This window comes from Oncorhynchus gorbuscha, linkage group LG06 (assembly GCF_021184085.1).
Source record: "Oncorhynchus gorbuscha isolate QuinsamMale2020 ecotype Even-year linkage group LG06, OgorEven_v1.0, whole genome shotgun sequence".
Taxonomy (NCBI): domain Eukaryota; kingdom Metazoa; phylum Chordata; class Actinopteri; order Salmoniformes; family Salmonidae; genus Oncorhynchus; species Oncorhynchus gorbuscha.
This window is the reverse complement of record NC_060178.1, coordinates 27605448-27630565: the sequence shown is the minus strand read 5'-3', so window position 1 is coordinate 27630565 and position 25118 is coordinate 27605448. Positions and strand designations below refer to the sequence as shown.

General features: G+C 44.5%; 1 protein-coding gene across 1 annotated transcript in view; it reads right to left on the bottom strand.

The window, feature by feature from the left end:
- The window catches only part of LOC124037783 (xenotropic and polytropic retrovirus receptor 1 homolog), a 114032-nt gene that overhangs the window by 29293 nt on the left and 59621 nt on the right, over positions 1 to 25118 (bottom strand). The window lies entirely within an intron of this gene.

Here is a 25118-nt window from a genome sequence, read left to right as displayed (position 1 = left end):
GGGCCAGTCACCGAAAGGTTGCTGGATTGAATCCCAGAGCTCACAAGATAAAAAATCTGTTGTTCTACCCCTGAGCAAGGCAGTTAACCCACTGTTCCCTGGGCGCCGAAGACATGGATGTTGATTATGGCAGACCCTGCACCTCTCTGATTCAGAGGGTTTGTGTTAAATGCGGAAGATGCATTCAGTTGTACAACTGACTAGATATCTTTCCCACTGGCTCAGCTCTATATAAGGGCACCTTAATATATATTAATATTGTTAAGGATTCTGGCTGAACCAGGCTGGGTAAGGAGTCTGGCTGAACCAGGCTGGGTAAGGATTATGGCTGAACCAGGCTGGGTAAGGAGTCTGGCTGAACCAGGCTGGGTAAGGAGTCTGGCTGAACCAGGCTGGGTAAGGAGTCTGGCTGAACCAGGCTGGGTAAGGAGTCTGGCTGAACCAGGCTGGGTAAGGTGTCTGGCTGAACCAGGCTGGGTAAGGAGTCTGGCTGAACCAGGCTGGGTAAGGTGTCTGGCTGAACCAGGCTGGGTAAGGAGTCTGGCTGAACCAGGCTGGGTAAGGTGTCTGTCTGAACCAGGCTGGGTAAGGTGTCTGGCTGAACCAGGCTGGGTAAGGAGTCTGGCTGAACCAGGCTGGGTAAGGAGTCTGGCTGAACCAGGCTGGGTAAGGATTATGGCTGAACCAGGCTGGGTAAGGAGTCTGGCTGAACCAGGCTGGGTAAGGAGTCTGGCTGAACCAGGCTGGGTAAGGAGTCTGGCTGAACCAGGCTGGGTAAGGAGTCTGGCTGAACCAGGCTGGGTAAGGTGTCTGGCTGAACCAGGCTGGGTAAGGAGTCTGGCTGAACCAGGCTGGGTAAGGAGTCTGGCTGAACCAGGCTGGGTAAGGAGTCTGGCTGAACCAGGCTGGGTAAGGAGTCTGGCTGAACCAGGCTGGGTAAGGAGTCTGGCTGAACCAGGCTGGGTAAGGATTCTGGCTGAACCAGGCTGGGTAAGGAGTCTGGCTGAACCAGGCTGGGTAAGGAGTCTGGCTGAACCAGGCTGGGTAAGGAGTCTGGCTGAACCAGGCTGGGTAAGGAGTCTGGCTGAACCAGGCTGGGTAAGGAGTCTGGCAGAACCAGGCTGGGTAAGGAGTCTGGCTGAACCAGGCTGGGTAAGGAGTCTGTTCAGTAACCTCTGTTATGTTGTTTTAATCTCACAGTCATCCGCCACACAGTGTAACCCAACACCCCTGTGAGTTGCCCGGGGGATTCCTTCCTCTGTCTGCATCCTCCGCTCCCCCACCCCCTCCCCAATGGCAGCCAAGAGGACCAGGGCCACAGGGCGCTGTCCCAAGCCACAGGTCTACACCACAGGATCAACAGGCTATAGTTCTAATGTTTCATAGTAACCACATCCCATCAGTCTATAACAGCTGGCAATATTTGACAGTGATCCTGAGAGTAGAGAGTCACAGTGTAAGAGACAGGCCCCGCCTGCTGGGACTGAGAAAGACAGATACAAAGAGGATCTGCACACTGAGAGAATGTGCTTCTCTATATCCTCTCTCTGCTAATAAAACACATATTATTTTTCAATGATTATTCATCCCGATCACTCTCTTATCAATGTTAGCCTGTCCAGACTTGCGAGTTGACACCAGTACTGATGCATCATTGATGTTCTATCTAAATGTCACAGCGAAGGACACATCACAGGATACAGCACTATCCATCAGTAGGGTTAGAATAGAAATGTTAGCTAGCCTATCATATGAATTGACCCTTTGATGCAAGTTGAAACCTTTAGATGGAGAGCCATTCAATTATTTTCTCGGTAATAAGAAAAAGATGCCCAAGGCTGTAGGCTGTCGATATCCCTGCTCTATTCACCTGCAAGGAGAGCGAGAATGCAGGGAGAGACTGATTGTGTTCGGTAAAGGGCGGTTCAAATGTTCCTCAGAGCCAGCAAGGAAGTCAATGATTTATAGCTTTACAGGAAAAATGAGAAAAATATCTGTATATTTAAAAGCACAGTGCATTCAGACCCCTTGACTTTCTCCACATCCTGTTACATCACAGCCGTAAAAGTGTTTTTTTCCCGTCATCAATCTACACACAATACCACATAATAACAAAGCAAAAATAGGTTTAGATTTTTTTTCACATTTATTAAAAATAAAAAACTTAAATATCACATTTACATAAGTATTCAGACCCTTTACTCAGTACTTTGCTGAAGCACCTTTGGCAGCGACTACAGCCTCCATTCTTCTTGGGTATGACGCTACATGCTTGGACCACCTGTATTTGAGGTGTTTCTCCCCTTCTTCCCATTTCTCCCAGATCCTCTCAAGCTCTGTCAGGTTGGATGGGGAGAGTCGCTGCACAGCTATTTTCAGGTTTCTCCAGAGATGTTCGATTGGGTTCAAGTCAGGGCTCTGGCTGGGCAACTCAAAGACATTCAAAGACTTGTCCCAAAGCCACTCCTGCATTGTCTTGGCTGTGTGCTTCGGGTCATTGTCCTGTTGGAAGGTGAACCTTCGCCCCAGTCTGAGGTCCTGAGCGCTCTGGAGCATGTTTTCATCGTGGATTTCTCTGTACTTTGCCTCAATCCTGACTAGTCTCCCAGTCCCTGCTGCTGAAAAACATCCCCATAGCATGATGTTGCTACCACCATGATTCACCGTAGGGATGGAGACAGGTTTCCTCCAGACGTGAGTTCAATCTTGATTTCATCAGACCAGTGACTCTTGTTTCTCGTGGTCTGGGAGTCCGTTAGGTGCCTTTTGGCAAACTCCAAGTGGGCTGTCATGTCCCTTTTACTGAGGAGTGGCTTCCGTCTGGCCACGCTACCATAAAGGCCTGATTGGTGGAGTGCTGCAGAGATGGTGGCTTTCTGGAAAGTTCTCCCATCTCCACAGAGGAACTCTGGAGCCCTGTCAGAGTGACCATTGGGTTCTTGGTTACCTGCCTGACCAAGGCCCTTCTCCCCCGATTGCTCAGTACATTCTTATATCCATTTTTTTCTTTGTCATTATGGAGTATTGTGTGTTGATTGATAAGGAAAACAATTCATTGAATCAATTTTAGAATAAGGCTGTAATGTAACATGTGTGGAAAAAGTCTAGGGGTCTGAATACTTTCCAAATGCACTGTATAATATATTTTCAATGTTAATCATACTCCCCTTTATTGAAGTTCAGCCTATCCCCATGAGCATTGCATCTTGCAGTCCTGATTATGCATAAAAACAACATAACCAACATAATGACTTGAACAAAGGAAAACAACAAGGACTGAGATGCCCTTCAACTTATCTTAGCTGAGAGAGAGAGAGAGAGAGAGAGAGAGAGAGAGAGAGAGAGAGAGAGAGAGAGAGAGAGAGAGAGAGAGAGAGAGAGAGAGAGAGAGAGAGAGAGAGAGAGTGCTGTAAAACAGCTGCGATCAGTGGGGCATAGCCAGTGTTGAGTTGAGGAGGTCAGGAGGGCTTGTGAGTGCCCTACAGTGTGTATCCACACTGCACCTCCCATCCCGTCTGGAGGAGAGGAGGATGAGAGGACACAGCTACCTATCTGAGGGATGGATGTATCCACACTGCCCAAGCCTCAGAGAATTTCATGACTCACTTCCCAATGACACTGCAGTCACAATACACGTTGGGCCAGGAAACAATCAAGGGAGAGTTCAGCCATTTTACGTCATCTGGCTGGCAAGCTATCGCTCCTCCCAGCACAGACTGGGGTAAGACTCAAGTGTAGAGAAAAAGCCTGTGGGAATAGGGGACTGCAGTACTGCTGCAAAACAAGGTCAAAAACAAGATCCCAAAGGAAGGGGTCATAGAACACTGGGAACCAGTCTACATAACGGGGGAGGCAGATGACAAATAAGACAGAGAAATAAGACGCATGTGGACTTTTGATGAAATGAGCCTAGAGGATGTTATGAGAAGAAATGGAGGAGATGAAAGCCTAGACAGAAGGGTAGGGAGCGGGCTGTGGAGTGACCCCTCGCCCCCCTCTCTCCCCCCGCTGACGCTCTACTGAGGAGCCCTGCTGGACCCCAGGAGACCGTGAGTGTGTGTGTGTGTGATGTGTTAGAACAAAGGAAGGAGAGGCAGCTCTGCTCTGAAACAGCCCTGTAGCTACACATTATTCACCAGGCGTCCAATGCAAAAGCGTCTCTATAACCAACATTCCAGCCTCATGTGCTTCACCTCAACCTTTTCCAAAGACTCAAATCTGCATGAATCAACATAATTAGGCACCCGGAGTTAGAGCAAAGTGCAAGCTGTCTATGACTCCATGCTAATATATTTTCAACTAAAAGGACGGATATAAATGGACAGCTTAATTCCAGATTTAAAAAAAGACTAAAATGGGTGTGAAATAATAATGATATAGAGCATTTATTCTCATGTATCAAAGATGTCTGTATTTGTTTGAATCCAAGCCCTTCTCTCTCACCGTATGGGGCCCTGTTATTGCACCACTGGCTGGTGAGGACACAGCCCAGTCCACTCATACTCCAAAGGTATCGTCCTCCCCAGTGTCCCTCTGACGGACAATTCTGGAGGGCTTCCCCTGAGCTCATTACCCTCTGAGTGGTACTGTGGCACAGCCAACAGCCCTCAGGGTAACTCCTCCAGGCAGCAGACTGCTACCCCCAAACAGCAATCTGCTACAAAAACCCAGAGCCACAGAGAGCAAACCAGCTGGGTCACACCAAAGCTGGCTCCACCGGCTATCAGTAAATGGTATCCTGCAGCAGTATCAGCCCTGACATTATGAGGGAGCGCTTAGATGGTGTGTGTGTGTGTGCGTGCGTGCGTGCGTGCGCGTGTGCGTGTAGCGCAAGCAGTGAGATGATGAAGGAATTCCTCCTAGGAGACTAATAGTTCTGTCCCTGTGGGCTCAGTGTGAAGATGGATGTTCTGGCTGACTCCTATAGTGGTTGATTGTGTTGGTTTTACATCCGCATTTCACCTCTCTGTCAGCACAGAGCAGGGTTCTACTCTTTCTTTTGAGGTGAGCTCCTTGTTGTTTTGTTAATATATAGTGACATGATGGAGCTGTGAGATTTGTACCCTTTTAGCCATGGCAGAGTGTCTCATGGAGGACAGGCTGGGTAAGTTGTCGTTTTTCCCCCCGTTTATCTTCATGGTTTCTTAGCTCTCTCTGTTTCAGTGGACACAGGATATAGCATTTCTAAAAAAGTACGAGTTCCGTTTGATTAAGATGTGTTAACAAACGCTGCGAATCTGGACAAGTGCCTGAAGGGGTATATTATGCACCATAGTCCCAGTACACGGGGCTTCCCAGCCTGCATACAGCCATTACCACCATGTTTCAACTGACGCCCAGGGCAGTCACAGGAGGGAAGTGAGAAAAGTCTAAGCGCTTTAGAGCAGTCAGGAAAAGAAAAACACAAGTATTCTGTAGTAGAGGGATGAATGAGTGATGGTATAGAACGGCATAGGCAAGATGCTGTGGATGGTATAGAGTACAGTACATACATATGAGATGAGCAATGTAGGGTATGTAAACAAGATGCAGTAGATGGTATAGAGTACAGTACATACATATGAGATGAGCAATGTAGGGTATGTAAACAAGATGCAGTAGATGGTATAGAGTACAGTATATACATATGAGATGAGCAATGTAGGGTATGTAAACAAGATGCAGTAGATGGTATAGAGTACAGTATATACATATGAGATGAGCAATGTAGGGTATGTAAACAAGATGCAGTAGATGGTATAGAGTACAGTATATACATATGAGATAAGTAATGTAGGGTATGTAAACAAGATGCAGTAGATGGTATAGAGTACAGTATATACATATGAGATGAGTAATGTAGGGTATGTAAACAAGATGCAGTAGATGGTATAGAGAACAGTATATACATATGAGATGAGTAATGTAGGGTATGTAAACAAGATGCAGTAGATGGTATAGAGTACAGTATATACATATGAGATGAGCAATGTAGGGTATGTAAACAAGATGCAGTAGATGGTATAGAGTACAGTATATACATATGAGATGAGCAATGTAGGGTATGTAAACAAGATGCAGTAGATGGTATAGAGTACAGTATATACATATGAGATGAGCAATGTAGGATATGTAAACATTATATAAAGTGGCATTGTTTAAAGTGGCTAGTGATACATTACATCAAGATGGCAAGATGCAGTAGATGGTATAGAGTACAGTACATACATATGAGAGGAGAAATGTAGGATATGTAAACATTATATAAAGTGGCATTGTTTAAAGTGGCTAGTGATACATTACATCAAGATGGCAAGATGCAGTAGATGGTATAGAGTACAGTATATACATATGAGATGAGCAATGTAGGATATGTAAACATTATATAAAGTGGCATTGTTTAAAGTGGCTAGTGATACATTACATCAAGATGGCAAGATGCAGTAGATGGTATAGAGACAGTATATACATATGAGATGAGAGAATGTAGGATATGTAAACATTATATAAAGTGGCATTGTTTAAAGTGGCTAGAGTGATACATTACATCAAGATGGCAAGATGCAGTAGATGGTATAGAGTATATACATATGAGTACATACATATGAGAGGAGAAATGTAGGATATGTAAACATTATATAAAGTGGCATTGTTTAAAGTGGCTAGTGATACATTACATCAAGATGGCAAGATGCAGTAGATGGTATAGAGTACAGTATATACATATGAGATGAGCAATGTAGGATATGTAAACATTATATAAAGTGGCATTGTTTAAAGTGGCTAGTGATACATTACATCAAGATGGCAAGATGCAGTAGATGGTATAGAGTACAGTATATACATATGAGATGAGCAATGTAGGATATGTAAACATTATATAAAGTGGCATTGTTTAAAGTGGCTAGTGATACATTACATCAAGATGGCAAGATGCAGTAGATGGTATAGAGTACAGTATATACATATGAGATGAGCAATGTAGGATATGTAAACATTATATAAAGTGGCATTGTTTAAAGTGGCTAGTGATACATTACATCAAGATGGCAAGATGCAGTAGATGGTATAGAGTACAGTATATACATATGAGATGAGCAATGTAGGATATGTAAACATTATATAAAGTGGCATTGTTTAAAGTGGCTAGTGATACATTACATCAAGATGGCAAGATGCAGTAGATGGTATAGAGTACAGTATATACATATGAGATGAGTAATGTAGGATATGTAAACATTATATAAAGTGGCATTGTTTAAAGTGGCTAGTGATACATTTACATCAAGATGGCAAGATGCAGTAGATGGTATAGAGTACAGTATATACATATGAGATGAGCAATGTAGGATATGTAAACATTATATAAAGTGGCATTGTTTAGTGGCTAGCTAGTGATACATTACATCAAGATGGCAAGATGCAGTAGATGGTATAGAGTACAGTATATACATATGAGATGAGCAATGTAGGATATGTAAACATTATATAAAGTGGCATTGTTTAAAGTGGCTAGTGATACATTACATCAAGATGGCAAGATGCAGTAGATGGTATAGAGTACAGTATATACAGTGGGGAGAACAAGTATTTGATACACTGCCGATTTTGCAGGTTTTCCTACGTACAAAGCATGTAGAGGTCTGTCATTTTTATCATAGGTACACTTCTGAGAGACAGAATCTAAAACAAAAATTGTGTGATTTTTAAGTAATTAATTTGTATTTTATTGGATGAAATAAGTATTTGTTACATCAGAAAAGCAAAACTTAATATTACAGAGATCATTCGTTTCCTGTAGTTCTTGACCAGGGTTGCACACACTGCAGCAGGGATTTTGGCCCACTCCTCCATACAGACCTTCTCCAGATCCTTCAGGTTTTGGGGCTGTCGCTGGGCAATACGGACTTTCAGCTCCCTCCAAAGATTTTCTATTGGGTTCAGGTCTGGAGACTGGCTAGGCCACTCCAGGACGTTGAGATGCTTCTTACGGAGCCACTCCTTAGTTGCCCTGGCTGTGTGTTTCGGGTCGTTGTCATGCTGGAAGACCCAGCCACGACCCATCTTCAATGCTCTTACTGAGGGAAGGAGGTTGTTGGCCAAGATCTCGCGATACATGGCCCCATCCATCCTCCCCTCAATACGGTGCAGTTGTCCTGTCCCCTTTGCAGAAAAGCATCCCCAAAGAATGATGTTTCCACCTCCATGCTTCACGGTTGGGATGGTGTTCTTGGGTTTGTACTCATCCTTCTTCCTCCAAACACGGCGAGTGGAGTTTAGACCAAAAAGCTCAATTTTTGTCTCATCAGACCACATGACCTTCTCCCATTCCTCCTCTGGATCATCCAGATGGTCATTGGCAAACTTCAGACGGGCCTGGACATACGCTGGCTTCAGCAGGAGGACCTTGCGTGCGCTGCAGGATTTTAATCCATGACGGCGTAGTGTGTTACTAATGATTTTCTTTTGAGACTGTGGTCCCAGCTCTCTTCAGGTCATTGACCAGGTCCTGCAGTGTAGTTCTGGGCTGATCCCTCACCTTCCTCATGATCATTGATGCCCCACAAGGTGAGATCTTGCATGGAGCCCCAGACCGAGGGTGATTGACCGTCATCTTGACCTTCTTCCATTTTCTAATAATTGCGCCAACAGTTGTTGCCTTCTCACCAAGTTGCTTGCCTATTGTCCTGTCGCCCATCCCAGCCTTGTGCAGGTCTACCATTTTATCGCTGATGTCCTTACACAGCTCTCTGGTAGTGGCCATGTGTGTGGATAGCTGTTTTTTTATAGGTAAGGAGTTCAAACAGGTGCAGTTAATACAGGTAATGAGTGCAGAACAGGAGGGCTTCTTAAAGAAAAACTAACAGGTCTGTGAGAGCCGGAATTCTTACTGGTTGGTAGGTGATCAAATACTTATGTCATGCAATAAAATGCAAATTAATTACTTAAAAATCATACAATGTGATTTTCTGGATTTTTGTTTTAGATTACGTCTCTCACAGTTAAAGTGTACCTATGGTAAAAATTACAGACCTCTACATGCTTTGTAAGTAGGAAAACCTGCCAAATCGGCAGTGTATCAAATACTTGTTCTTCCCACTGCACATATGAGATGAGTAATGTAGGGTATGTAAATATTATATCAAGTGGCATTGTTTAAAAGTGGCTAGTGCTACATTTATTACATACATTTTTCCAGTGGCTGGAGTTGAGTCAGTATGTTGGCAGGAGCCACTCAATGTTAGTGATGGATGTTTAACAGTCTGCTGGCCTTGAGATAGAAGCTGTTTTTCAGTCTCTCGGTCCCTGCTTTGCTGCACCTGTACTGACCTCGCCTTCTGGATGATAGCAGGGTGAACATGCAGTGGCTCGGGTGGTTGTTGTCCTTGATGATCTTTATGGCCTTCCTGTGACATCGGGTGGTGTAGGTGTCCTGGAGGTTAGGTAGTTTGCCCCCGGTGATGCATTGTGCAGACCTCACTACCCTCTGGAGAGCCTTACGGTTGTGGGCGGAGCAGTTGCCGTACCAGGCGTTGATACAGCCCGACAGGATGCTCTCGATTGTGCATCTGTAAAAGTTTGTGAGTGTTTTTGGTGACAAGCCAAATTTCTTCAGCCTCCTGAGGTTGAAGAGGTGCTGCTGCGCCTTCTTCACCATACTGTCTGTGTGGTTGGACCATTTCAGTTTGTCCGTAATGTGTACGCCGAGGAACTTAAAACTTTCTACCCTCTCCACTACTGTGACGTCGATGTGGATAGGGGGGTGCTCCCTCTGCTGTTTCCTGAAGTCCACAATCATCTCCTTAGTTTTGTTGACGTTGAGTGTGAGGTTATTTTCCTGACACCACACTCCGAGGGCCCTCACCTCCTCCCTGTAGGCCGTCTCGTCGTTGTTGGTAATCAAGCCTACCACTGTAGTGTCGTCTGCAAATTTGTTGATTGAGTTGGAGGCGTGCATGGCCACGTAGCCGTGGGTGAACAGGGAGTACAGGAGAGGTCTGAGAACACACCCTTGCGGGGCCCCAGTGTTGACGATCAGAGGGGTGGAGATGTTGTTACCTACCTTCACCACCTGGGGGGGCAGCCCGTCAGGAAGTCCAGGACCCAGTTGCACAGAGCGGGGTCGAGACCCAGGGTCTCGAGCTTGATGACAAGTTTGGAGGGTACTATGGTGTTAAATGCTGAGCTGGAGTCGATGAACAGCATTCTCACATAGGTATTCCTCTTGTCCAGATGGGTTAGGGCAGTGTGCAGTGTGATTGTGATTGCGATTGCGTCGTCTATGGACCTATTGGGGCAGTAAGCAAATTGGAGTGGGTCTAGGGTGTCAGCAAGAGGGGGAGGGTGATATGGTCCTTGGCTAGTCTCTCAAAGCACTTCATGATGACGGAAATGAATGCTAGTCATTTCGGTAGTCATTTCGCTCAGTTACCTTAGCTTTCTTGGGAACAGGAACAATGGTGGCCCTCTTGAAGCATGTGGGGACAGCAGACTGGGATAAGGATTGATTGAATATGTCCGTAAACACACCAGCCAGCTGGTCTGCCATCTGGGCTTGCATCCTTGCGAGGGTTAACACGTTAAAATGTTTTGCTCACGTCGGCTGCAGTGAAGGAGAGCCCGCAGGTTTTGGTAGCGGGTCATGTCAGTGGCACTGTGGTGTCCTCACAGCGAGCAAAGAAGTTGTTTAGTCTGTCTGGGAGCAAGACATCCTGGTCCGCGACGGGACTGGTTTTCCTTTTATAGCCCCCAGGCCATCCTCAGAAGTGAAAGAAATAAGGGGACCTGAATAAAATGCTCTATATCTGAAGACAACATGACTAGACTTACTGCCTGTTGTGTGTATTCCATACCTTCACAAAGAAAAACAATCTGGGCTTTAACAATATATTCTCTGAGAAAAACAAGCGTGGTGTATTCCCTTGCAGGTTGCATAACGGGCGGGCAGCGCTTCACGTTTTCTAGTTTAAATACATAATGAGGGGCACTAGCAGCTTCTCTAAATCTCACTCAAGTCCCCCCCTCCTTAGATGGTGGTCCCTAACCCATCCCATCAAACCTCTACATAAATCCTTCATGTTAACCCCCATGTGGTGATGAGCAAACATGAGCTCTCTGCCATGTCAGAGGCTATAACCCTCCTTCAGCTGTACACACACACACAGAAAGAAACATGAGGTGTTGTGGGTCACAGGTAATAATGAAGGAGGGGGTTGTTTACAAAAAATCATATAGCGTAATCTACTGGAAGCCTTTGTTTTCTAGTTGAAAATGGATGCATCTGTGTTACATTTTATGCCCAAGTCCACTTTTCTCTCAATTTTTACTGAACATATTCCTAGTGTCCCGATTATCACAGGGATTGTGACAGGAACATGGAGTATGACTGGCCCAGAAAACTGTGGGTGATGTGTTCGGACTAGAGGTCAACCGATTATGATTTTTCAACGCCGATACCGATAATTGGAGGGCCAAAAAAAGCCGATACCGATTAATAGGCCGATATCATCTCGTTCCCTTTATATATATATATATATTTGTAATGATTTAGTCTCAAATAAATAATGAAACATGTTCAATTTGGTTTAAATAATGCAAAAACATTGTTGGAGAAGAAAGTAAAAGTGCAATATATCCCATGTAAAAAATCTAACGTTTAAGTTCCTTGCTTAGAACATGAGAACATATGAAAGCTGGTGGTTCCTTTTAACATGAGTCTTCAATATTCCCAGTTAAGAAGTTTCAGGTTGTAGTTATGTTACATCTCTCGTCTGAAGGCATGGACCAAAACGCAGCGTGGTAAGTGTTCATGATTATTTATTACTCAAAAACACTCAAACAAAATAACAAAGTGAAAAAATGAAACAGTTCTGTCAGGTGCAGACACTAAAGAGAAAATAACTACCCACAAAACACAGTTGGGAAAAAGGCTGCCTAAGTATGATTCCCAATCAGAGACAATGATAGACAGCTGCCTCTGATTGGGAACCAAACAAAGAAATAGAAAACATAGAAATAAAGAAATTAGAATGCCCACCCTAGTCACACCCTGGCCAAACCAAAATAGAGAATAAAAGCCTCTCTATGTCCAGGGCATGACAAGTTATTATAGGAATTTATAAGACTATTTGTCTCTATACCATTTGTATTTCATACACCTTTGACTACCTTTGACTAGATGTTCTTATAGGCACTATAGTATTGCCAGCCGAATCTCGGGAGTTGATAAATCATAAACAGTGCTGTGCTTTAAGCATTGCGTAGAGCTGCTGGAAAACGCAGGAAAGTGCTGTTTGAATGAATGCTTACGAGCCTGCTGCTGCCTACCACCGCTCAGTCAGACTGCTCTATCAAATATCAAATCATAGATTTAATTATATTAGAATAAACACACCGAAATATGAGCCTTAGGTCATTAATATGGTCAAATCCAGGAACTATAATTTCGAAAACAAAATGTTTATTCTTTCATCAACCACGTGTAGTTAACTAGTGATTATGTGAAGATTGATTGTTTTTTATAAGATACATTTAATGCTAGCTAGCAACTTACCATGGCTCCTTGCTGCACTCGTGTAACAGGTGGTCAGCCTGCCATGCAGTTTCATTGTGGAATGCAATGTAATCGGCCAAAATCAGTATCCAAAAATGCGGATTACCGATTGTTATGAAAACTTGAAATCAGCCCTAATTAATTGGCCTTGCCGATTAAATCGGTCGACCTTTAGTTCAGACCAGTGATATCATCATCTCTTATTGTCCTGAAGGTGTAGTCAGGGGAGACAACATGACATGGATTCCTCTCTGAGCCTCACAGACACACACAGCTATAAGAGCCCCAGTCATTTTCCACTTCATTTAAGCCATGTAATGATGCCTCATTGTTGTTTTATCACCCATATCCTTCTGGCATCATTATTACCTTAGCTGAAAGTGCAGTTACTGCCACTATATTATTTTCTCTCATCTCGTTCCCTTCAACCTGACTTCAATCATTTTAATGGAATGGAAGTGTACCAGAGGTAGCTATAAAATACAAGAAAAGCTCTATTCTTATGGGTGCTGTGAGGACACTTCGACCTACCCGAATTAGACAGGATCCTTTTCATATCTTATCACCTAATTGTATTGAACTGAGGGAGTGGGTGGGTGTTCTCCTGTGCTGCCTCAGCTGGCATAAGGTTTCACCCTGTCTGAGGAGTAAGGAAGCCTTGTTTTTTTGGGAGAAAGAAAGAAAGAAATAGAAGAGAAAAGAAAGAGAGAGAGAGAGAGAGAGCACTCCCATAGAGCAGTTCTTCCTTGCAAGTTGACGTTGATTTGGGATGAATCTCGTCCTGGAGGCAAGATGATGGAGGGATGGCCAGAGAGCGCGAGAAAGAGAGAGCGAGGGAGAGCACTCACACAGAGCAGTTCTTCCATTCTACCTACATCCTCTTGTTCCAGGCATACAGGATAAAAAGAGCATGAAACAAAAACCTGGCAGACAGTGTCCCAACACCAACCCAACACCTCCTCCCACTCTGCTTCCTTCCTCTTCCCATTCCCCCTCCAGCCAGAATGAATTCCACCAATCATGCAGCTGTGGTGCCAAGAGACCATTAAGAATCCACATTAACTAGGCTAGCCTGCCAGGCCCAGAGTGGAGTATCAACCCGAGTAAGGAGGGGTATAAATAAAACAGTTTGCTAAGTAAGCAACTCAAACTGAATCAAACACAGTTGTAGTCGTAAGAGGCTCACCACTTTGAGAGAGGTGTTTGTTTATCCAGTGCATCGCTAAGTGTGTGTGTAAGCGGGATCGCGCCTGTCTGTGTGGGTTGAGGTGGATTGCCGGCAACCTGCAGGTATTGCACCAGTTGAATATATTAGTGGCAGGAAGGAGCCAAGACCAGATGGGATATTAAATGATCTGAGGGACCAAGAGGGTTATATCATGATATACTACACCAGCTCAGTGAGACAGAAAGAGACACAGCGAGAATGAATCATGAAACATTCACCAGCTCACTACCTAATAAAACCCACTGACACAAACTAGATTATGCTGGAGGTGTTGAATGTCTATTTATTGCCATGTCTTTAGAGAAGTGAAGAGGGAATATTTCACAAACAGTCCTAGCAGTTGTTGATTGTGCTGAAAATAATCCCTTCCTTTGAATTGAATGTAGTGAGAATGTCAGACGAAATCAGGCGATCCCTTTTGCTACAGTACTGTAGTTTGGAAGCGCTGTCCAAGGTTCTGAAACTTTCTGCATTTCAGATAAGAAACAAGCCTGACATACTGCCCAGAATAATTTGCCTCTGTTGTACTTTCAGGCAATTTCTGCACCATAATAGGAATGAACGTCAAAACAATGAATTAGAGACAAATTGGCTTATCTCCTCTCAGGCATAGGAGGATCCTTGAATGTTTCCCTTTAATGAAGTCTACATCCCTAAAACCACATTAAAGCTACGATACTAAACCTCAAGGGAAGTTGGTCAAACTTTGATTATAACTTCGTAAATATTTTACCGTAGTAAAACTTTCACAATAGCTTTGAACCAATTACCTTAGAGAGTATATAGCCTCTTATAGCCTCTATAAGTCAAGACAATGGCTAATCAGAGTCTGACAACAAGATCCTTCTTACAATGTGGGTAATTTATTCCACATTCATCAGTACCATGTTACTACTGTAATTGTTTGGGGGACTCCTGAAGTGGAAACTACCATCTACTTCTGTAGGTCTGCGGCTCTATTCCCCACTGCCCTACTCTGTGTTGCTCTGCGTTGCCCTGGATTGTTTCCATCATCACTGTGATAAGGCCGAAGAGTAACAGCATTTAAAGCACTGCAGAATAGACTGGGACAGCCTAAAAACACACCAATTCAATATAGCTAGTGACTTTTCCCTTCCAGGTTAGGAGAACTTATGCAGCAGGTTAGGGTAATTAGGTTAAGGTTAGGAAAGGGGTTAGGGAAAATGCTTTCCTAACCTGCTACGAAAATGGCGTGTTTTTAGGCAGTCCCAATAGAGACTAAGTAGTTTAGACCAAGGGACTCACTTAACAGTTGAGGTGAGGGAGAAGGATGGAGACTGAGGGAGACGGAGGGAGGAGGGAGACGGAGCTCCAGTGAGGCCACAGAGGAAGTAGACCACACCATTCTCCAGCCAAACAAAGAAACCCACAGCACAGGAAGCATATTGACTATGGGCTGCTGGGAAATGTAATAATTTAGCTAACAGGGCATTACATTTCCTCTACTTGCTGTGTTCCCCCTGTCCTCATAGGGCTACAAGGGTCAGAGGCCAAAAGAGGGAGTGGTGGACTAGAGCTGAACACTACAACTAAACACAACTAGGCTAACTGGTGCTCCCTGTATAAACAGTGCCTTCAGAAAGTATTCAGATACTTTTACTTTTTCCACATTTTGTTACTTTACAGCCTTATTCTAAATTAGATTAAATTGTTTATTCTCCTCATCAATCTACACACAATACCCCACAATGACAAAGCAAAGACATGTATTTTTTTGTGCTAATTTACTCCAAATAAAACAGAAATAAACATTTACGTAAGTATTCAGACCCTTTACAGAGTACTTTGTTGAAGCACCTTTGGCAGCGATTACAGCCATGAGTCTTGGGTATGACGCTAAAAGCTTGGCACACCTGTATTTGGGGAGCTTCTCCCATTCTTCTCTTTAGATCCTCTCAAGCTCTGTCAGGTTGGATGGGGAGCGTCGCTGCACAGCTATTTTCAGGGTCTCTTCCAGAGATGCTCAGTCGGGTTCAAGTCCGGGTTCTGGCTGGGCCACTCAAGGACATTCAGAGACTTGTCCCAAAGCCACTCCTGCGTTGTCTTGGCTGTGTGCTTAGGGTCATTGTCCTGTTGGAAGGTGAACCTTCACCCCAGTCTGATGTCCTGGGGGCTCTGGAGCAGGTTTTCATCAAGGATCTCTCTGTACTTTGCTCCGTTCATCTTTGCCTCAACCCTGACTAGTCTCCCAGTCCCTGCCGCTGAAAAACATCCCCACAACATGATGCTGCCACCACCATGCTTCACCATAGGGATGGTGCCAAGTTTCCTCCAGATGTGAAGCTTGGCATTCAAGCCAAAGAGTTTAATCTTGGTTTCATCAGACCAGAGAATCTTGTTTCTCTTGGTCTGAGAGTCTTTAGGTGCCTTTTGGCAAACACCAAGCGGGCTGACATGTACCTTTTACTGAAGAGAGGCTTCAGTCTGGCCACTTGGTGGAGTGCTGCAGAGATGGTTGTCCTTCTGGAAGGTTCTCCCATCTCCACAGAGGCACTCTTGAGCTCTGTCAGAGTGACCATCAGGTTCTTGGTCACCTCACTGACCAAGGCTCTTTTCCCCCTTGCTCAGTTTGACCAGCTCTAGGAAGAGTCTTGGTGGTTCCAAACTTCTTCCATTTAAGAATGATAGAGGCCACTGTGTTCTTGAGGAATTTCAATGCTGCCGAAATGTTTTCGTACCCTTCCCAGATCTGTGCCTTGACACAATCCTGTCTCGGAGCTCTACGGGCAATTCCTCCAAACACATGGCTTGGTTTTTGCTCTGACATGACATGCACCGTCAACTGCGGGACCTTATATAGACAGGTGTGTGCCTTTCCAAATCATGTCCAATCAATTGAATTTACCACAGGTGGACTCCAATCAAGTTGTAGAAACATCTCAAGGATGATTAATAGAAACAGGATGTACGCAAGCTCAATTTTGAGTCTCATAGCAAAGAGACTGAATACTTTTTGGACCAGTGGTATTTTCAGTTGTAGTTTTGTTTTAGCAAAAAAAATCAAAATATTTGTTTTCACTTTCTCATTATGGGTTATTGTGTGTAGATTGCTGAGTAAATGTTATTATTCAATCCATTTTGTGGATTCATTTTGTGGTCTGAATACTTTCCGAAGGCACTGTATAATATATTTGTATTATTATTCATTGGAATGGGCTCGTAAGCAAGCATTTCACAGTGACGTCTACACCAGTTGCTCTCTCCACTCGCTGACTTAGTAGACGTCCTTACATCTATCTTAGCCTTGATAAGATCATGCTAATGTTGTCACCGTATCTTGATCCTTCGTTATCACAGAGGCGTTTTTTCAGAGCACATCAAACATATCAGGGTTTTTGTAAGTCTCCTATTTCCCTGTCTGTATCTCTTCCTCCCTCTCTCTGTGGTTCAGAGCCCTGTAGAGGCTGGCATTGTTGATCTGCTGAATGTTGTTAAGTGTTATCTCCTGCGCTGACAGCCAGAGGAAGTTTGGCCCAGACCTCACCCTGCCTGCTCACAGCTCTACATGCAGCGGCTCCTTGAAGATTAGGGCCCTCCTTTATTCCTCTCCCACACACCTCCACAGGTAAAGGCACAAGGAAAAGTCAGGCTGATAAGAGTTGATTGAAGGGCTCACTGGCTACAGTCTGTCACTCTGTTCTCTGTCAAGCAAAGGAATGGAACTTATGAAGAAGATTGAAATGTTTACCTGCCTGGACGTTTCACAAAGTTGGTAAAGTTTTCTGGGATTTGTTTACGATTGAATATTTGAAACTGTGTGTGTGTCCCTCTAAACGTCAATTCTGCAACACACTCATTGAAATACAATTCTAGAACTGTTGTACACATACTAAATAGAAGTACTGAGTGTACAGTGATTATTGCGTGGATATAAATATATTACAGGGAATCACCTACTAAGGGAATAAGATACTGAAAGAAATGTCAGAGAATCCCACAAGTGTCTGACTGTGACGGTGAAAGCAGAATGATGAAAAGACTTGGGGAAATGATTCAACAACACAGATCCTGGAGGGGTGATAATCAAACCTGAACCACAACAGGTTTTGTATCGTAGCATGTGTTGTAGTGCAGCTACAATACGGAATTCAAATGGAAATACTTTTGTTCAGCATTTCAATTTGGCACAGTTCCCTTCATCATGTTATCTATTTCAGATAATACCGGCTTTTATTCGTTTGGTTCTGCGCCAACGAAGAAAGAAGATACATATTATTGTCTCAGCATGCACAGTCATGGATAGCAGAGCTCTTTCACTCGAAACAAATAGGACCAAATCTAATCAAAGAGACAAAGTATTACAAGATCATTTTTTCAAGAAAAAAACACTACCCTGCAGAATAAGTCCAGTCTGGGTTGCTACAGAACTAAGTGTCAGCCAGGCGGCTAGAACAGGCAGGACTGTGCTTTCAATTATTTTACACAGAGGTATATGCTAGCATGATAATAAGACAATGAACACTTTCCCTCTCCTACCCCGTGGAGCACTGCAACGAAGCTCCTCCCCCCGTGGAGCACTGCAACGAAGCTCCTCCCCCGTGGAGCACTGCAACGAAGCCTGTGAATTAACAGGACTGTCACTGCATACATCCAGCATACAGCACTGCACAACACTTCACCGCACTGCCAGCATGAAATCAGGTGGCCTGGTCTCTGCCTTTGGAAACAGCCTCATCCCTTTGGAAATGTCATGGTATAAAGAGCTGAGCGATGAGGCAGTGAGGCACACGCTGCTCTCTTCAGGAGAGCTGGAGCTGACCCATACACTGTACCATGCTGCACCGGCCGGCACAGACCCCAGACAATATGGCTCCGCATGCCCGACGGCACAGCTCTCTGACTCCACATGTGTCGCCGTAAGAGGAAGCAGGCTGGGGCCTGGGAAATGGAGGGGAGGTAGGGGGAGATGCCAAGACTCATCAGAATAGTGTTCTCTCCCAGCAGATGTCCAGAGTCTGGCAGTGTTTGCCAACTCTCCACAGACACCAGCAGAGCAACACAGAGAGGAGAGAAAGCCTGTTCTGTCCTCTATCCTCCCAGATAGTATCAGTAAGAGCTAGCTGTCCTAACAGGGGACTGCATGCCTACATTTCCATATGTGGAGAAACTGCATCTATCATCAGGTCTGAGGACATTTAATTATATATCAAATGCAGGGAATAATGTATGATAATATTGTCAATAATTAAAAATAAAAAGTAAACATTTTCACTGGCTGATGACTATGAGCAAAGTCCAATAACTTAAACTGTAGCAAAAAATAAAGCTAAACTTTGAACTGGGCAAGATAATGGTTTGGATGTGTAGTGTGCACACTTGGAAATATCTTTCCTGCAAGTGATGGGTTGACATATGAGATTAGCCCCAGTCTGTAATGAGATCAGAGTGCAGTTAGAGAGCAGTTATTCAACGGAACACAGAGGCTCTGCAGACGCTGACCCTACTGCCAATCCCCTATGGATCAATCTCATTACTTTAGCTCCTAAATATCTCAGAATTTTTTTTTCTAATATTCAGTTATAAAGCTGTCATGTTTTTATCTCCTATTTAAAGGTCCATTTAATAGTGTGTCATTAATTAAAATGTCCCCATTACATTCTATTACTGTGTGGATCGTGAGGGGTAATCATTACCTTGGAGCAGAGAGAGAACCAGTGGTGAAGGTCTGGGACTAACTAGACTGATAGGACAACCCCAAAACCCCATTCCCTCTCAATAATGCAATGTCTCATCCGCATTTCCTCTGTGTTCGGATCCCTTGTCTGATTGGTGGATTTCTCCCATAAACAACTGCATTAGGGGGGCAGGTCTATTGGTTCAAGCCTCATTAGGGACCGCCCGTCAGGCTTACTAACACAACAATGTTCTCATCTCATCAGACAGATTGATATTAATAGCCAACCCTTTTCTAAGACACGCAGTGAGGATCAGAACAGGCTGGCTGGCTGTCCTCTTGATGTCTCATTTCCCGCCCTGATGGATGTTTAGACTGAGAGAAGGCCGTCTTCCCTCTCTCCTTCTCTCCCTCTCTCCCTCTCTCCTTCTCTCCCTCTCTCCCTCTATCCCTCTCTCCTTCTCTCCCTCTCTCCTTCTCTCCCTCTCTCTCTTCTCTCCTCTCCCTCTCCCTCTCTCCTTCTCTCCCTCTCTCCTCTCTCCTCCCCTCTCTCTCCCTCTCTCCTTCTCTCCCCCTCCCTCTCCTTCTCTCCCTCTCTCCTTCTCTCCCTGTCTCTCTCCTTCTCTCCCTCTCTCCCTCCCTCTCCCCCTCTCTCTCCCCCTCTCCTCTCTCTCCTCTCTCCTTCTCTCTCCTCTCTCCTTCTCTCCTTCTCTCCTTCTCTCCTTCTCTCCTTCTCTACCTCTCTCCTTCTCTCCCTCTCTCCCTCTCTCCCTCTCTCCTTCTCTCCCTCTCTCCTTCTCCCCCTCTCCTTCTCTCCCTCTCTCCTTCTCTCCTTCTCTCCCTCTCTCCTTCTCTCCCTCTCTCCTTCTCTCCCTCTCTCCTTCTCTCCCTCTCTCCCTCTCTCCCTCTCTCCTTCTCTCCTTCTCTCCCTCTCTCCTTCTCTCCTTCTCTCCCTCTCTCCTTCTCTCCTTCTCTCCCTCTCTCCCTCTCTCCTATGCTTCTCCCCTGTACTGTGCACTCAGGTGGAAGGGATAAGGGCGGTGTTCGCACAGCTCTGCATTCGATGGAAAGCATCGCTGCTACTGCCGGGGCTGCTGCGATGCAGACTGAACACAGTCAACACAGTGGACACAGTTCATTAAGCCACATCACAAGGCTGGTGATTCATTTCACGAACATATTTCATATGTCTAGAGCAGCGGCGGTCAGTGCCATTTAAGATGAGGGTAGACTTTACAATATATATATATTGAACATGGCCTTATTTATAATACAGCATATTGGATGACTATCATTCATATTCCATTCACCCAGTTCAATGTAAGATCGTAGTTCAGGCTACTACATGATACTTACATTTTCCCTGTACCCATCATGAGGTTGCTACAACCTAGCCTATGAGTGAAAGTCTACAACGTAAGTGCATACAGGTAGAGAGAAAATTTGAGGTGACAGACAGAGGCACATGGACAGACAGCCTTGCACACTCTTTCCTGCATCTAGCTGATCTAGGGTATAATGATTAGTCCAACAGTTGCAAATGAGAGTTTCTATTGGACAAATCCAGGAATATTTATCCCCGTTTCGTTCCGTTTGCTTCCATTTAAGAAATGTTTCAACAGAATCAGCAGACTGAATAGACCCCTGATCACGCATAAACACAGTTCACTTTCATATCAGCCCCATTGTATTCCTTCTTGCATCTATGCACTCTCCTCCTCTCACCCCTTCACTTGTGGACTTCAATGCACAACACATCACCATCTGGCCAAAAACATACTATAACCAATACACACAGGCTACATCGTTGTCACCATATTAACTAAAGTAAAGTCCCATCAACATAGCTAATAGAACTAACGCATAGGTAAACTCGCTACAATCATACAGTAACGTTACAGTCAGTAAGCAGATTAGCATATACAGTTGTAAGTCGTAAGTTTACATACACCTTAGCCAAATACATTTAAACTCGGTTTTTCACAATTCCTGACATTTAATCCTCGTAAAAATGCCCTGTCTTAGGTCAGTTAGGATCACCACTCTATTTAAGAATGTGAAATGTCAGAATAATAGTAAAGATAATTATTTATTTCAGCTTTTATTTCTTTCATCACATTCCCAGTGGGTCAGAAGTTTACATACCCTCAATTAGTATTTGGTAGCATTGCCTTAAATTGGTTAACTTGGGTCAAACGTTTCAGGAAGCCTTCCACAAGCTTCCCACAATAAGTTAGGAGGAATGGGCCAAATTTCTGGTGTAACTGAGTCAGGTTTGTAGGCCTCCTTGCTCGCACACACCTTTTCAGTTCTGGCCACACATTTTCTATAGGATTGAGGTCAGGGCTTTGTGACGGCCACTCCAATACCTTGACTTTGTTGTCCTGTTGCCATTTTGCCACAATTTTGGAAGTATGCTTGGGGTCATTGTCCATTTGGAAGACCCATTTGCGACCAAGTTTTAACTTCCTGACTGATGTCTTGAGATGTTGCTTCAATATATCCACATAATTTTCCTACCTCATGATGCCATCTATTTTGGGAAGTGCACCAGTCCTTCCTGCAGCAAAGCACCTCCACAACATGATGCTGCCACCCCCATGCTTCACTGTTGAGATGGTGTTCTTCGGCTTGCAAGCATCCCCCCTTTTTCCGCCAAACATAACGATGGTCATTATGGCCAAACAGTTCTATTTTTGTTTCATCAGACCAGAGGACATTCCTCCAAAAAGTATGATCTTTGTCCCCACGTGTTGTTGTAAACCGTAGTCTGGCTTCTTTATGGCTCAGCGGCCTTTCAGGTTATGTCGATATAGGACTCGTTTTACTGTGGATATAGATACTTTTGTACCAGCATCTTCACAAGGTCCTTTGCAGTTTGATGGGATTGATTTGCACTTTTCGCACCAAAGTACGTTCATCTCTAGGAGACAGACCACGTCTCCTTCCTGAGAGGTATGACGGCTGCATGGTCCCATGGTGTTTATACTTGCCTACTATAGTTTGTACAGATGAACGTGGTACATTCAGGTGTTTGGAAATTGCTCCCAATGATGAACCAGACTTTTGGAAGTCTACAATATTTTTTTCTGAAGTCTTGGCTGATTTCTTTTGATTTTACGATGATGTCAAGCAAACAGGCACCGAGTTTGAAGGTAGGCCTTGAAATACATCCACAGGTACACCTCCTATTGACTGAAATTATGTCAATTAGCCTATCAGAAGCTTCTAAAGCCATGACATAATTTTCAGGAATTTTCCAAAGCTGTTTAAAGGCACAGTCAATTTACTGTATGTAAACTTCTGACCCGCTGGAATTGTGATACAGTGAATTATAAGTGAAATAATCTGTTTATCATTTTTTGGGGAAAAGATGACTTGTGTCATGCACTAAGTAGATGTCCCAACCGACTTGCCAAAACGATAGTTTGTTAACAATAAATTTGTGGAGTGTTTGAAAAAAAAACGAGTTTTAATGACTCCAACCTAAGTGTACGTTAACTTCCCACTTCAACTGTATCTAAGAATGTGAACACCACATCAGTACAAACTTTGAATACAAATGCAAGGAACAAATCTCAAAGTTTTTCAAAGGAAATACAGTCTACTTTGTCCTTGGATTTCATGTGAATGTGCTGAAAGAATATGTTGGTTACATTGAGTAGAAACATAACATTCTTTTCCCCTTTCTGAGAAACAGTTTTTGATTCAAATAATACAGCCGTCACTTGGCTGCCTGCCAGGAATTAGCTGTTCCATTTTAGTGGGTTCACCGGGACTGACATCATCATCATCATCATCTCGCTCTGTGTGCTCCCCCGGATGGTGTAGCCATTAGCAACCATCTACAGGAGTGAGGCTTTTCCACTGATGTCGCCAATTGCTTTCACATGAATGTGTGCACATGCATGCGAATGAGCAGGTGTCCGTGGTGTGTTTGTGTGTCAGTGGCGTACTGCAGTTTGGCGTGGGACCCTCTGCCCAATTGTTTTCCCATATAATGTTAAGGGGAAACAGCTGCAATTCTACACATATTGCTATGGGGGAGAGAATTATGTGCAGTTTTATAGCCAATCTAAAAATCGAATAAAAGTGTATTGGTTGCGTACTTATTTAATTCTACACATTTTGCAATGAGGCTGAGAGAATTTTGCATTTTAAAACTCATTTCCTGTCATTCTAAAACGATTTGCCATGGCTTATGACATGTTCATATGCTATCTGGGGAGGGGGGGCCGATCCAGGATCCTGGGTGTGTGGGCACATGCGTGTCGGTGTGTGGGTGGGTAGGGCTGAAGGAACATGATTGAGAGGGTCTGGGGGATTGTTTCAGATTGTATATGATGCGTTTCTGTTTCAGTATAACAAAAAGTCCCCAATTTGATCTGAGATAAGGCATACATCCATAATAACTACATATCTTGACAGAAAGGAGACAACAACAAACAATCCCTCTACTTTCACAGGAACTCCACTGAAAAGAAATCTGCACACTGCAAGCAGTCAGCAGAACATAGTCAATGGGCGTTGATTAGGCGAGTCAGGTAACCTTGTATTGTATGGCAAGCAACACCCCTTTCACTATGCCTCACCATCAATACAACACACTCCTATTATGGCTGGAATAGCTCATCTCACTGAGGGGTGAAAAGAGCAGCACAAATGATTGCGGTGAAATGAGATGGAGAACACCCTAAAACATGACAAATACTGCATTCATAGGATAGACAGACTGACAGGTCCACCAGTGACCGTTCCCTTTTCTTCAAGCAGAGTGTGGAGGTGCAGTAGGGCTACATGTTGGCACGGTTACATGAACATCCTTTTAGACTGAGCCTTCTACTGGGGAATCATGTGTAAAAAAAAAAAAAACATACTTTTCCCATATCAGTTGGGGATCTGATGCAAACTGAGAAGCCTGGATGGAGTAGCTAGGAGAGTTAAAGATAAGACTGCCATTGTGCTCAATCAGCTTATAGAAGGATACTGTTGATGCAGTATAACACAGGACCATTTCCTAATGACTCTGTCTATGGGTTAACTGATCTCTAATCTCTGAGCTGTTTGCCTTTGTTTCTACCGGGAGAGGTAGCCATGTGACACCGCATGGGCGTGCCTATGTGAATCTGTAAATTCCCTTGGGGGATGTGTGTGGGCGGGGCGTGTTTATACAGAAGAGAGGGGGAGGTTAATAGGGTCTGCATTATTGCATTAATCATGGCAGTAATAAAAACACGCAGAGAGCTGATGGAAGAAGCAATCCCCCTGAGGTAGTCGGCTCTTTGCGAACCTCAATCTCCCCAGCCAGGTGGATCAGCAAGCTGCCCTCTCCTCTCCTCTCCTCTCCTCTCCTCTCCTCTCCTCTCCTCTCCTCTCCTCTCCTCTCCTCTCCCTCTCCTCTCCTCTCCCCAGCCAGGGGATCAGCAAGCTGCCCTCTCCTCTCCTCCTCTCCTCTCCTCTCTCCTCTCCTCTCCTCTCCTCTCCTCTCCTCTCCTCTCCTCTCCTCTCCTCTCCTCTCCTCTCCTCTCCTCTCCTCTCCTCTCCCCTTCTCCCCTCCCTCCCTCTCCTCTCCTCTCCTCTCCTCTCCCCAGCCAGGGGGATCAGCAAGCTGCCCTCTCCTCTCCTCTCCTCTCCTCTCCTCTCCTCTCCTCTCCTCTCCTCTCCTCTCCTCTCCTCTCCTCTCCTCTCCTCTCCCCTCCCCTCCCCTCCCCTCTCCTCTCCTC